The following is a 13,202-nucleotide window of genomic DNA, read 5'->3' on the forward strand; positions in this document are numbered from 1 at the left end:
AACCCTAGGTCCACAGAAAGACTGGCACATAGATGCATAACTACTTTGTTTGTAATAGTCAAAACTTACAAACAACCCAAATGTTCATCAATAAGTAATTGGATGTGGTACCTCCATATAAGGCAATACTACTCAGCAATAATCACTGTGGATGAATCTCAAAATAATTGGGCAGGGTAAAATAAGTCAGACAAAAATTTCTGTATGATTCCATTTATATAAATTTATTTAAAAAAACACAGATTAATCTTTAGTGGCAGAAAGTAAATAGATCCAGGACAGGGTAGGAGGGTCATGGGAAAGAGAAAAGGAGAACTTACAAAAGGGTACAAGTGTATACATGTGTCAATATTTATCAAATTGGTACCTTTTATGTGTATTTAATAATAAAAAAGAACAATTATTAAATTGTAAAATATAAATATGTACAGTTTATTTTATGCTGTTTTAAAACTTTATAAAGCTGTTTTACTTTATAAAGCTGTTTTAAAATGATGTTTTTAAATAAAATAATGCTATCCAAAATATCATTATGGCAGAAGTATTTTATCCCACAATTTTTTTCCCAAAGAATCCATTCACAGATTCTTTTTTTTTTTTTAACACTTATTCATTTTTTGATAGAGAGAGACAGAGCGTGATTGGGGGAGGGGCAGAAAGAGAGGGAGACACAGAATCCCAAGCAGGCTTCCGGCTCTGAACTGACAGCACAGAGCCCAACACGCGAGCCTCGAACTCACCTCCCACAATTATTTTTTTAAGAATAGATTCTTATAGGGACACCTGGGTGGCTCAGTTGGTTAAGTCCAACTTAGGCTCAGGTCATGATCTCACAGCTTGTGAGATCAAGCCCTGCGTTGGGTTCTGCACTGACAGCTCAGAGCCTGGAGCCTGCTTCGGATTATGTGTCTCCCTCTCTCTCTGTCCCTCCCTGCTCACATTCTCTCTCTCTCTCTCTCTCTCTCTCTCTCTCTCTCTCTCTCTCTCTCAAATATAAATAAACACTTAAAAATTTTCAAAAAAGAATAGATTTTTATAAGTAAATTTACTAGATCAAATAGTAATGATATTTTTAATGTTCTTGAGACACAAATTACTTTCAAGAAAGGTCGAACAAATTGTTACTGTTAAATATCACATCTCACCCTCCCCAAGCTGAGAACTATTTTTTTTTTAATGTTTATTTTTGAGAGAGAGAGAGACTGAATGCAAGGAGGGATGGGACAGAGAGAAGGAGACACAGAATCTGAAGCAGGCTCCAGGCTCTGAGCTGTCTGCACAAAGCCCGTCACGGGGCTCGAACCTGTCAACTGTGAGATCAGAACCTGAGCCCAAGTCTGATGCTTAACTGACTGAACCACCCAAGCACCCCTCTGAGAACTAATTTTTTAAAACATTTGCAAATTTGATGATTTTAAATGGCTTCTTATTTTTATTTACATTTTTATTACTATGGAAGCCATATTTTAAACAGAAAATTGACAAACTCGAGAGGCTCGAAGGAAGGCATTTAGGGTGAGGGAGCTGTAGAACTCAGGTTCTGTGAGAGATGATGAATAGCACAGGAATATTTTCCTGAGGAAGCCCCAAAGGACGCAGAGAAAGTCCTGAACTCTCCCTTCTAGGAACCGTAGGGCTATCTTTCAGGGAAGGAACTAGACCTATGGTATAGGGCACTAGAGGGAAAGAAAAAGATCAGATTCTGTGTGGCCAGAGCTCTTACCAAAGGGAGATTGTAGGTCAGGATGAGAAAGGATCTGGTTTTGTTTTGTTTTATTTTGTTTTGCTTTGTTTTGTTTTGGTGGTAAGAAGATGAGTGACCCATAACAGCAGTGTCAACACTGTGAGCCTTAACACAATGAAATAGGCTGCCTTCCCAGCCCTGGCAATCATTAAGAAAAGCCTGGAACATATGTGGCAGACCCATTGCAAAGGGAGTTCCTGAGTCAAGGAGGAACTTGGATGAGACAGTCTTGAATCAGATGATCTTTATCCCCTCCCCCCTTCTATTGATATGTAAGTAGCATACATCACTGGATAAGTTTCAGCATAAAGATCTGGCTTAACACATGTTGTGAAATGATTACCACAATAAGTTTAGCTAACATCCATCATCTCAGTAAATAGAATACAGATACAATAAAAAGAAATGGGAAAATTTTTTTTCCTAATACAAGATTAGGATTTACTCCCTTAACTGCTTTCATATATATCACATAGCAGTGGTAACTATAATCATCATGTTGTGCATTACATGCCTAGAACTTATTTATCACATGATGTTTAAAAGTCATCTGATTTTGTTTTTCTCATTCCTCCTCCTCTATTTTTTTTCTATTTGCTTCTACACTTCCCTGGGAATAGTGACTTGTCATTATCTTACTATGTTTGCAAATTGAAGGGTGAGAAATAAAGCCACTTGTTTATAAGAACATAGTGAGAAGCCTTTAAACACATATTAACTAATCACAGATGATGGATGTATTTCAGAGATGAGAAGAGAAATTCCTGAGAAAGTACTTGGCTGGCTCCATAATCATGTTAAAATGGCTCATGACCAGCACACCATTATTATTACCCCTTAATGAATGACTAACCAGTGCCCATCCCAGACAGAATATCCAAACAAAAAGACACAATAGTCATTACAAAGGTTTCATCAGTTGCACTTATCTCTCCACCAAAACATTTGAAGGCAATTTATATACTGGCAATGAAACCATGTACTGTGAAGAAGGATGTATAACTCACAGAACACTGAGGAGGGAGGAAGTGAGAGGGAAGGAGGTAAGAAGAGTTTGAGACAATGTCTTCTTCATTAAACCCTGAAAGCAGCTAGATGGGGTGTTTGATGCCATGCTAGAAGGTTTTGATTTAATAATGAGGGGCAGGTCTTCAAGCTAGAGACTGACACAATCATGTGTTATTAAGAGTTATCTCTGAGGAAGTGATGTGTTGATTTTTGTATACTATCTGTCTTCTTCATAGGGATATGAGTGCCTGAAAGACAGGTGTTTTATCTGTTTTGTTCATTGGTGTAGCCCAGCACAGCTCAGGCAGTCAAAATATTTTTGTTTAATGAACAAATAAATCCTAGCAATTAGTAGGCAAATGAGAGACTGAGCGATCAGGAGCCAAGGCAAGGTGTGAGTATGTTCTGGAGTCTAAGCCACTCAACAGCTGCTGGGCACACAAGGCTGCATAGGCTGGGGGAAAGAGAACAGGTAAGATAGAGGGGTTTCACAGTTACTGTTGTTTTTTGTTTGGTTGGTTGTTTACTGAGATAAGATTGACATATAACACTATGTTAGATTCAAGTGTGCAACATAATTATTCAATATGTGTATATATTGGTAAATGATCGCCATAGTAAGTCCTCTTAATTAACATCCATCATCACACATACTTACGATTTTTTTTCTTGTGATAAGAACTTTTAAGATCTACTCTTTAGCCGCTTTCAAATATGCAATACAATGTTGCTGACTATAGTAACCATGCTGTGCATATGTCTCCATGATTTACATATTCTGTAACTGGAAGTTTGTACCTTTTGACCACCTTCACCCATTTTGCCCACCCTCCCATCCCACACCTCTGGCAACCACCAGCCTGGTCTCTGTATGTACTAGTTTGGGGGCTTTACATTTTTTGTTTTCGTTTTTTTAAGATTCCATATACAAATGAGATCATATGGTTTTTGTCTTTCTCTCTCTGATTTATTTCATGTAGCATAACCCCCTCAAGATCCACTCATGTTGTCACAAAGGCAAGATATCCTTCTTGTTATGGCTAAATAATACTCCATTATATAATACACACACACACACACACACACACACACACACACACCCCACATCTTTTTTATCCATTCATCCATTAATGGACACAAGTTGCTTCTATATCTTGGCTATTATAAAGAATGTTTCAATAAACATAGGAGTGCAGGTACCTTTTCCAGTTAGTGTTTTTATTTCCTCTAGATAAATACCCAGAAGTGGAGCTGCTGGATCATATGGTAGTTTTATTTTTAATTTTTTGAGTAATCTCCATACTGTTTTCCATAGTGACCACACCAATTTACATTCCCACCAATAATGCACAAGCGTTCCCATTCACTATTGTTTTTTTCCTCATATGTGCAGATGGGGCAGAACTGTGCTCATCCAATTAATGTGATAACTGGGTGCAAAACTATAGCAGAAATTTGGCTAAAACATAAATATATAATCCAAGGTTAGAATAGGATGTTTAAAATTCCAAAGATGGAGAAAAATTGAATTTATAGTCCACCTCTTCCCTAGTTTAAAATTTACCATTGTTCCAAATGCAAATCATCTGTACAGTATTTTAAGCCCTCTTTTTCCTTTTGTGCCTCATGGATATAACCAGTTTGTCACCTTCCTTCAGGTACATTTACCTTTAAATGTATTATAAATCATGAAAATTACCCACTATTTATTTGAGAGTTTTGATAAGAAATGCTACATTTCTTTCTATTTGAAAGTAAGGGTAGTGGTTTTGTCATCCATCAAACACAGGCTTCTCAATGTCCAGCATTACTTGTCCAAATGTCAGCTCAAGTCTGCCCCCTAGAGCAGAGTAAACCAGTGTCCTGACAGTGTTGCTGAACTGTATTAAGTTCATAGTTCTGACCCTGGGCTTTTCCAGAGGACTGCCATTTTTCCATTTTATATGCTCCTGCATTATTTGAAAGTTCATCAGATACTACTTTTATAAGTATAAAAGTTTCCAGTTTAGGAGATACATATTAGCTATAAGAGGGTAGTACATGACAGTGTCTTGACTAAAACAGGCGTCCAACTTCGGTTCAGGTCATGATCTCGCAGTCTGTGGGTTCAAGCCCCATGTCAGGCTCCGTGCTGACAGCTCAGAGCCTGGAGCCTGCTTTGGATTCTCTCTCTCTCTCTCTCTCTCTCTCTCTCTCTCTGCTCCTCCCCTGCTTGTACTCTGTGTGTGTGTCTCTCTCTCAAAAATAAATAAACATTAAAAAAATTTTAAAGATGAGTTTGAAATGCTTGTGAAATCTGCAGCTAGTCGTACATCCAAGGGCCAGTTGTATGTGTGCATGCATTGCTCTGGACAGAGGTCTGCACCCCAGGATATATTTGGAGATCTTCCACATGTATGTAGCTGATGCCATGGGAATGTTTGAAATTCTCCAGAGAGAATGAGGAGTGAGACAAGTGCCTAGGCGGAGCCCAGAAGAAAAGCAGTATTCAAACGATAAGGATCCCTCACCAAAGACCAACCAGGAGTGATCAGAGGTACAAGGTAACCCAAAAGAATAGTAGGTCACAAGAACCAAAGAAAAAGTTTCAAAAGGGGCAGAGTGGACAGCAGTAGCATATGCTGACAGAAAGTAAGTAGAGTGTATTTTCATAGAATGTGACAGTAAGGAGATAATAGGGTGACTTTCATGGAAACATTTTCTATAGAGGGTAGACTGCCTCTACCTTGTGCCACAGATTGAAGATTGCCACAGACTGAAAACTGAGAAAGAAATGTAGATATCTCTTTAAGTTTTCTTTGAAAGGGAAGATAGTTAAAATTGGTAGCTATTAAACATCATGGATGATACCTAGTGGTATATTATGAGAGAAGGTTTTTAAGATAGAAGGATCTTGAGCATGTTTCAAAGCTATTGGAGGGGCCCCTGGGTGGCTCAGTTGGTTAACCGTCCCATTCTTGATTTCAGCTCAGGTCATGATCTCACAATTCGTGAGATAGAGCCCCGTGTCAGGCTCTGCGCTGACAGCAGGAAGCCTGCTTGGGATTCCCTCTCTCCTTCTCTCTCTGCCCCTCCCTCACTCATGCTCTCTCCTTCTCTCACAATCAATAAATAAACCTTAAACATTTTTTTAAATAAATAAAAGCTATTGGAAAGGAACCATTAAAATTATGCACTAGACTTACTGATTTGAAAAGGTGTTAATGTTATATTGCTAAATGAAATAAGTTCACGTCTCAAAAAAAAATTTTATGTATGTGTGTATGCATACACACAGACAGTATTCTAGAAGGACATATGGCAAAGTATTAACCATGTTTATCCTTGAGTAGGTAGAACAAAAGATTTTAATTGTTATTATTTTCCTTTATCTGTATTTTTATTATGAGAAGTATTGTTTTGTGATATTTTTAAAAAGGCAATAAGCTAGCAACTTCCTTTTCAGAGTACTCTCTCCTCCATGTGCTATGGTCCTGAAAGTATATTGAAGACAGACGTCATTCCAGTTTGATGAAATATATTGTAAAATTCTTAACCATGATTTTTACAAGGACGGCTACCCTTGAGTTTGGGGAGGCGAAGGTAACCCAGGTAACCTGGCTCAAGTAGGAGTCAGCTACTGTGTCAGCCAGCCCACCACTCTATCCAGGGGTCTTCTCATCCTGAGGGTGGGCTACCTCTCCCCACACCTTTCTGTATTCTATGAGCAGACCATCACCAAATCTGAAACTTGGTTGGCAAGACTGAAAAGTATGTGAAGCAAGGATAGGGAAACAAATGTTTCCTTCACAACTACAGCATAATGCGGACCTCGATGGTGGGCCAGGCTCCATCCTCCTCCTCAGTGGTGGCAAATAACAGTCAAAACTCACCATGTAATAGCTTGAAGTCATCTTTTCATGTGTGAAAAGCATCATACTGCAGTCTAAGACCATATGAAAGTGCCAATCCAAAATGGATGAAAGTATCTACAAAGAACTTTTCACACTAAACACCCCAAAAATAAATAATCCAGTTAAGAAATGGACAGAAGACATGAAGACATCTTTCCAGAGAAGACATCCAGATGGCTAACAGACATATAACAAGATTCTCTACATCACTCATCATCAGTAAAATGCAAATCAAAACCACAGTGACATACCACCTAATACCTGTCAGAATGAGTACAATTAACAACACAGGAAACAAACAGATGTTGGTCAGGATGCAGAGAAAGCAGAACCCTCTTACACTGTTGGCATGAATGCAAACTGGTGCAGCCACTCTGGAAAATAGTATAAAGGTTCCTCAAACAGTTAAAAATAGTACTACCCTACAACCCAGCAATTTTACTACTAGGTATTTACCTGAAGGATACAAAAATACAGATTCAAAGGGACACATGCACCCTGATATTTATAGCAGCATTATCAACAATAGCCAAAGTATGGAAAGAGCCAAAATGTCTATCAACTGATGAATGGATAAAGAAGATACGGTGTATATGCATATACAATGAAATATTACTCGACCATCAAAAAAGAATGAAATTTTGCCATTTGCACTGACATGGATGGAACTAGAGGGTATTATACTAAGCAAAATAAGTCAGAGAAAGACAAATACCATATGATTTTACTCATATGTGGAATTTAAGAAACAAAACAGATGAACATAGGTGAAGGGGAGAAAAAAAGAGAGAAGCAAACCATAAGAGACTCGTAACTATAGAGAACAAACTGAGGGCTGATGGGGGGAGGGGGGTGGGGTATGGGCTAAAATGTTGATGGGTATTAAGGAGGGCACTTGTTGTGATGCACTAGGTGTTATATGTAAGTGATGAAATCACTAAATTCTAAACCTGAAACCAATTTTACCATATATGTTAACTAGAATTTAAATAAAAACTTGAAATTAAAAAAAATGGATTAAGGTATAAGTTGTATGAAAATTGAAAAAATTCAACATCACTCACTTTCAGGGAAATACAAATCAAAACCACTGTGAAAGTGGTCCACTTTCATACACCATACACATAAAGAAATTCAAAATGGATGAAAGACCTAAATGTGAGACAGGAAACCATCAAAATCCTAGAGAATAACATAGGCAGCAACCTCTTTGACCTCGGCTGCAGTACCTTCTTATTTGACATGTCTCCAGAGGCAAGAGAAACTAAAGCAAAAATGAACTATTAGGACTCCATCAAGATAAAAAGCTTATGCGCAGTGAAGGAAACAACCAACAAAACTAAAAGGCAACCAACAGAATGGGAGAAGATATTTACAAATGACACATCTGATAAAGGGTTAGTATCCAAAATCTAAAAAGAACCTATCAAACTCAAAACCCCCAAAACAAATAAACCAGTTACTAAATGGGCATAAGACATGAATAGACATTGGAGAAGACATCCAGGTGGCCAACAGACACAAGAGGCTCCTCATCACTCATCATCAGGGAAACACAAATCAAAATCATAATGAGGTATCACCTTCCACATGTCAGAACGTCTCAAATTAACAACACAGGAAACAACAGGTATTGGCAAGGATGTGGAGAAAGGGGAACCCTCTTACACTGTTGGTAAGAATGCAAACTGCTGCAGCCACTCTGGAGAACAGTATGGAGATTCCTCAAAAAGTTAAAAATGGAGCTACCCTACAATCCAGCAATTGCACTAGGTATTTACCAAAGGGTATAAAAATATAGATTCAAAGGGAGACATGCACCCCAATGTTTATAGCACCATTACCAACAATAGCCAAATTATGAAAAGAACCCACATGTCCATCAACTGATGAATGGGTAAAGAAGATGTGAGATACACACACACACGTGCACACACACACACACACACACACACACTAGAATATTAGTCAACTGTAAACAAGAATGAAATCTTGTCATTTGCAACAACGTGGATGGAGCTAGAGTGTATTATGCTAAGCAAAGTAAGTCAGTCAGAGAAAGACAAATATCATATGATTTCACTTATATGTGGAATTTAAGAAACAAAAGAGATGAACATGGGTGGAGGGAAGGAGTGAGGGAAACCATAAAACAGACTCCTAACTATAGACAACAAACAGGTTTGATGGAAGGAAGTGAGTGGGGGTCAGGTTAAATGGGTTATGGATATTAAGGAGGGCACTTGTGATGAGCCCTGGGTATTATATGTAAGTGATAAATCACTAAATTGTACTCCTGAAACTAATATTACATTATATGTTAACTAACTGGAATTTAAATAAAAACTTGAAATTAAAAAAAAAACACAATGAGGTATCACCTTACACCTGTCAGAATGGCTAAAAGCAAACACAAGAAACAATTGTTAGTAAGGATGTGGAAAAAAAGGAACCCTCATGCCCTGTTGGTGAGAATACAAACTGGTGCAGCCATGTAGAAAACATAGAAAACAGTATGGATGTTCCTCAAAAAATTACAAAAAGAACTATCATATGATCCAGTAATCTCACTACTGGGTATTTACCAAAGAATACGAAAACACTAATTTGAAAGGATATATGCACCCCATGTTCATTTCAGCATTACTTACAATAGCCAAAGTATGGAAGCAGCCCAAATGTCCATCGATAGATGAATGAATGAAGAAGATGTAGTATATATATCCAATGGAATATTATTCAGCCATAAACAAACAAATAAACAAACAAACAAACAGAATCTTGCCATTTGCAATAACATGGATGGAGCTAGAGAGTATAATGCTAAGCAAAATAAGCCAGTCAGAGAAAGTCAAATGCCATATGATTTCACTTATATGCAGAATTTTTTTTAATTTATTTTAAGAGAGAGAGAGCACATGCACAGGTGAGGAAGTGGCAGAGAGAGAGGGAGAAAATCTCAAGCAGGTTCTGCACTGCCAGCACAGAGCCTGACCCAGGACTCGATCTCATGAACCTTGAGATCGTGACCTGAGCTAGAATCAAGAGTGAGATTCTTAACTGACTGAGCCACCCAGGCACTCTCATAGGTGGAATTTAAGAAACAAAACAAACAAAGGAAAAAAAGAAACAAACCAAAAAACAGACTCTTAACTAAAGAGAACAAACTAATGGTTACCAGAGGGAAGGTGGGTGGGGGGATGGGTAACATACTATAGAGAAGATTAAGAGTACATTTATCATGATGAGCACTGAGTAATGTACAGAATTATTGAATCACTATATTGTATACCTGAAAGTAATTTAACACTGAATATTAATGATACTGGAATTAAGATAAAATTTTTAAAAAGAAAACTAAAAAAAAATACAAACCATAGATTGCTATTTTACTTTTCTCTCAGTTTTCCTCCCCTTTTTTTTCTTTTTCTTTTTCCTTCTTTTTACTATCCATGACAAAGTTATGTGTATCTTACATAAGGAACCAACTATAGTATTGATTATAACTAGTAGTTTTGGAGATATTCTTTACAGAATGGAGACTCTGGCTGCCCTTGGACATTTGAAGAGCCAAGATAGAAACAAAGAACAAATAGGGGAAATGGGCAGAGGACCTGAAGAGACATTTTCCAAAGAAGACATACATACATACATACAGACAGACAACAGACATATGAAAATATATTTAACATCACGAATCACCAGGGAAATAGAAATCAAAATCACAATCAGATATCACCTCATACCTGTCAGAATAGCCATGATCAAAAGGACAAGAAATAACAAGTACTGGTGAGGATGTGGAAAAAAGAGAACCATTGTGCACTGTTGGTGGGAATGTAAATTATACAGCCACTACAGAAGATCATATACAGTTACCTCAAAAAATTAAAAATAGAACTACCACATGATCCAGAAATGCTGGCATTTATTTGAAGAAAAGAAAAACACAAATTCCAAGAGAAATACACTCCTGTGTTCACTGAAGCATTATTTACAATAGCCAAGATATAGAACAAACTAAGTGTCCATCAGTGGCTAAATGGATACTGAAGATGTGGTATATATATACAATGGAATGTTATTCAGCCATTAAAAGAAAAAAATGAAATCTTCTCATTTCCAACAATATGAACAGACCCTGAGGACATTATGCTAAGTGAATAATAAGTGACACAGAGAAAGACACTGTATGATTTCACTTATATGTGAAATCTAAAAAACAAAACAAAGAAACAAGTAAAACAAAACTCATAGATACAGGGAACAGACTGGTCATTGCCTGAGAGGAGGGGGATAAGGAAGTTGGATCAAGAGGTACAAACTCCTTGGGGCATCTGGGTGGCCCAGTCAGCTAAGCATCTGACTTCAGCTCAGGTCATGATCTCGAGGTTCGTGAGATCGAGCCCCATGTCGGGCTCTGTGCTGACAGCTCAGAGCCTGGAGCCTGCTTCGGATTCTGTCTCCCTCTCTCTCTGCCTCTCCCCCATTCATGCTTTGTCTCTCTCTCTCTGTCCAAAATAAATAAACATTAAAAAAAAAGAGGTACAAACTCCCAATGATAAAATAAATAAGTCATAGGGATGTAAGTGAAGAATAGTGACTATAGTCAATAATATTGTGTTTCATATTTGAAAGTTGCTAAAGGAGTAGATATTAAAAAGTTCTTGTAGGAAAAAAAAGATTTTGTAACTATGTGTGGTGATGAATGTTAATGAGCATTATTGTGGTGATCATCTCACAATGTACTCAAAAATAAAATCATGATGTCATTCACCTACAACTAATATAATATTAAATGTCAATTATACTTCAATATAAAAAAAACTAAATAGAGAGAATTCTAGTATCTTTTCTCCTAAAGAAGAAAAATTGTGATACCATATGGCCTCAATGTGTTAATTAACCCAATTGTTGTAATCACTTCACAAAGCATACACATGTCAAATCATCATGTTGTACTATTTAAAATACACAATTTTAGGGGCATCCGGGTGGCTCAGTCGGTTGAGTGTCTGACTCTTGGGTTTGGCTCAGGTCATAATCTCAGGGTTCGTGAGTTCAAGCCCCACGTCGGTCTCTGCACTGACAGCGCAGAGCCTGCTTGGGATTCTCTCTCTCCCTCTCTGTCTCTCTCTGCCCCTCTCCTGTTCATGCTCTTTCTGAAAATAAATAAACTTTAAAAAATTATAAATAAATAAAATATACAATTTTATTTGTCAATCATACGTCAATAAAGCTGAAAATTAAGAAAAAAAAAAAAAGAAGTTCTCACTCCAGCAACACATATACTAAAATTGGAATGCATGGCCCCTGAACAAGGCTGACATGTAAATTAATGGAGCGTTCAATATCTTTTCAGTAAGTCATGGGATATAATGTAAGTATGGTGACTACAGTTAATAATAATGTATTGTATGTTTGCAGGTTGCTAAGAAAGGAGATCTTAAAAGTTCTTATCACAAGAAAAAATATTTTGTAACTTTGTGTGATAATGGATGTTAATTAGACTTATTGTGGTGATAATTTCACAAAAGGTTAAAAATATCAAATCATATTGTAGACTTGAAACTAATGTTATATGTCAGTTATGTCTCAATATAAAATTAAAAAAATAAGTAAGAATATGGTCTCATAAAGTTAAAACCCAGAGCATAATGCTGACCTCAGTAAATCAATCTCCACCCATGTGATCAAAATCATAAGCTATTGCCAGGTCCTGCTTTTCTCACATCCACTCATTTCCATGCACATCACACACACACACACACACACACACACACACACACACACACACCAAGTCAGGAGCCAGTACTAAAAGGAAATTAAGGTGCAAGGGGCATCTGGGTGGCTCAGTTGGTTAAACGTCTAACTTCGGCTCAGGTTATGATTTCGCGGTCTGGGAGTTCAAGTCCCATGTCAGGCTCTGTGCTGACAGCTCGGAACCTGGAGCCTGCTTCGGATTCTGTCTCTCTCTCTCTCTCTCTCTCTCTCTCTCTGCTCCTCCCTTGCTTGCTCTCTCTCTCTCTCTCTCAAAAATAAACATTAAAAAACTTTTTAAATAAAAAGGAAATTAAGGTCCTGCCTCAGGTTAGAAGCATGAGTCAGAATGAACTGGTCTCTGGCCCTAACCCTGCCACCTACCTCATCAATGAGTTCCTGAACTTGTCTAAACTTCAGTTCCCTCAGCCAGCAAGTGAAAAGAATAGTTCCAATCCCACTGTAGTGAGGATTATTTTAGGTGAGCCATTGAAGAACCTGGCACAGTACTTGGCATGTTAATTACCAGTTCTCATTAAATGGTAGCCATTAGACGTACTTACATAATTACTTCTAATAAAGAAGTAAACCTAGAGTCACACCAATGTCTTTTATTTGAAATTATTTGCAAGGTTGATGTGGAAGAAGAAGAGTTTGTGAAGATGGGTGGGTGGTTCTTTAAATATCTCTCTTTACATTTTTTTAAAAATTTTTTTTTCAACGTTTTTAATTTATTTTTGGGACAGAGAGAGACAGAGCATGAACGGGGGAGGGGCAGAGAGAGAGGGAGACACAGA

The sequence above is a fragment of the Neofelis nebulosa genome, chromosome 5 (genome assembly GCF_028018385.1).
Source record: "Neofelis nebulosa isolate mNeoNeb1 chromosome 5, mNeoNeb1.pri, whole genome shotgun sequence".
Taxonomy (NCBI): Eukaryota; Metazoa; Chordata; class Mammalia; order Carnivora; family Felidae; genus Neofelis; species Neofelis nebulosa.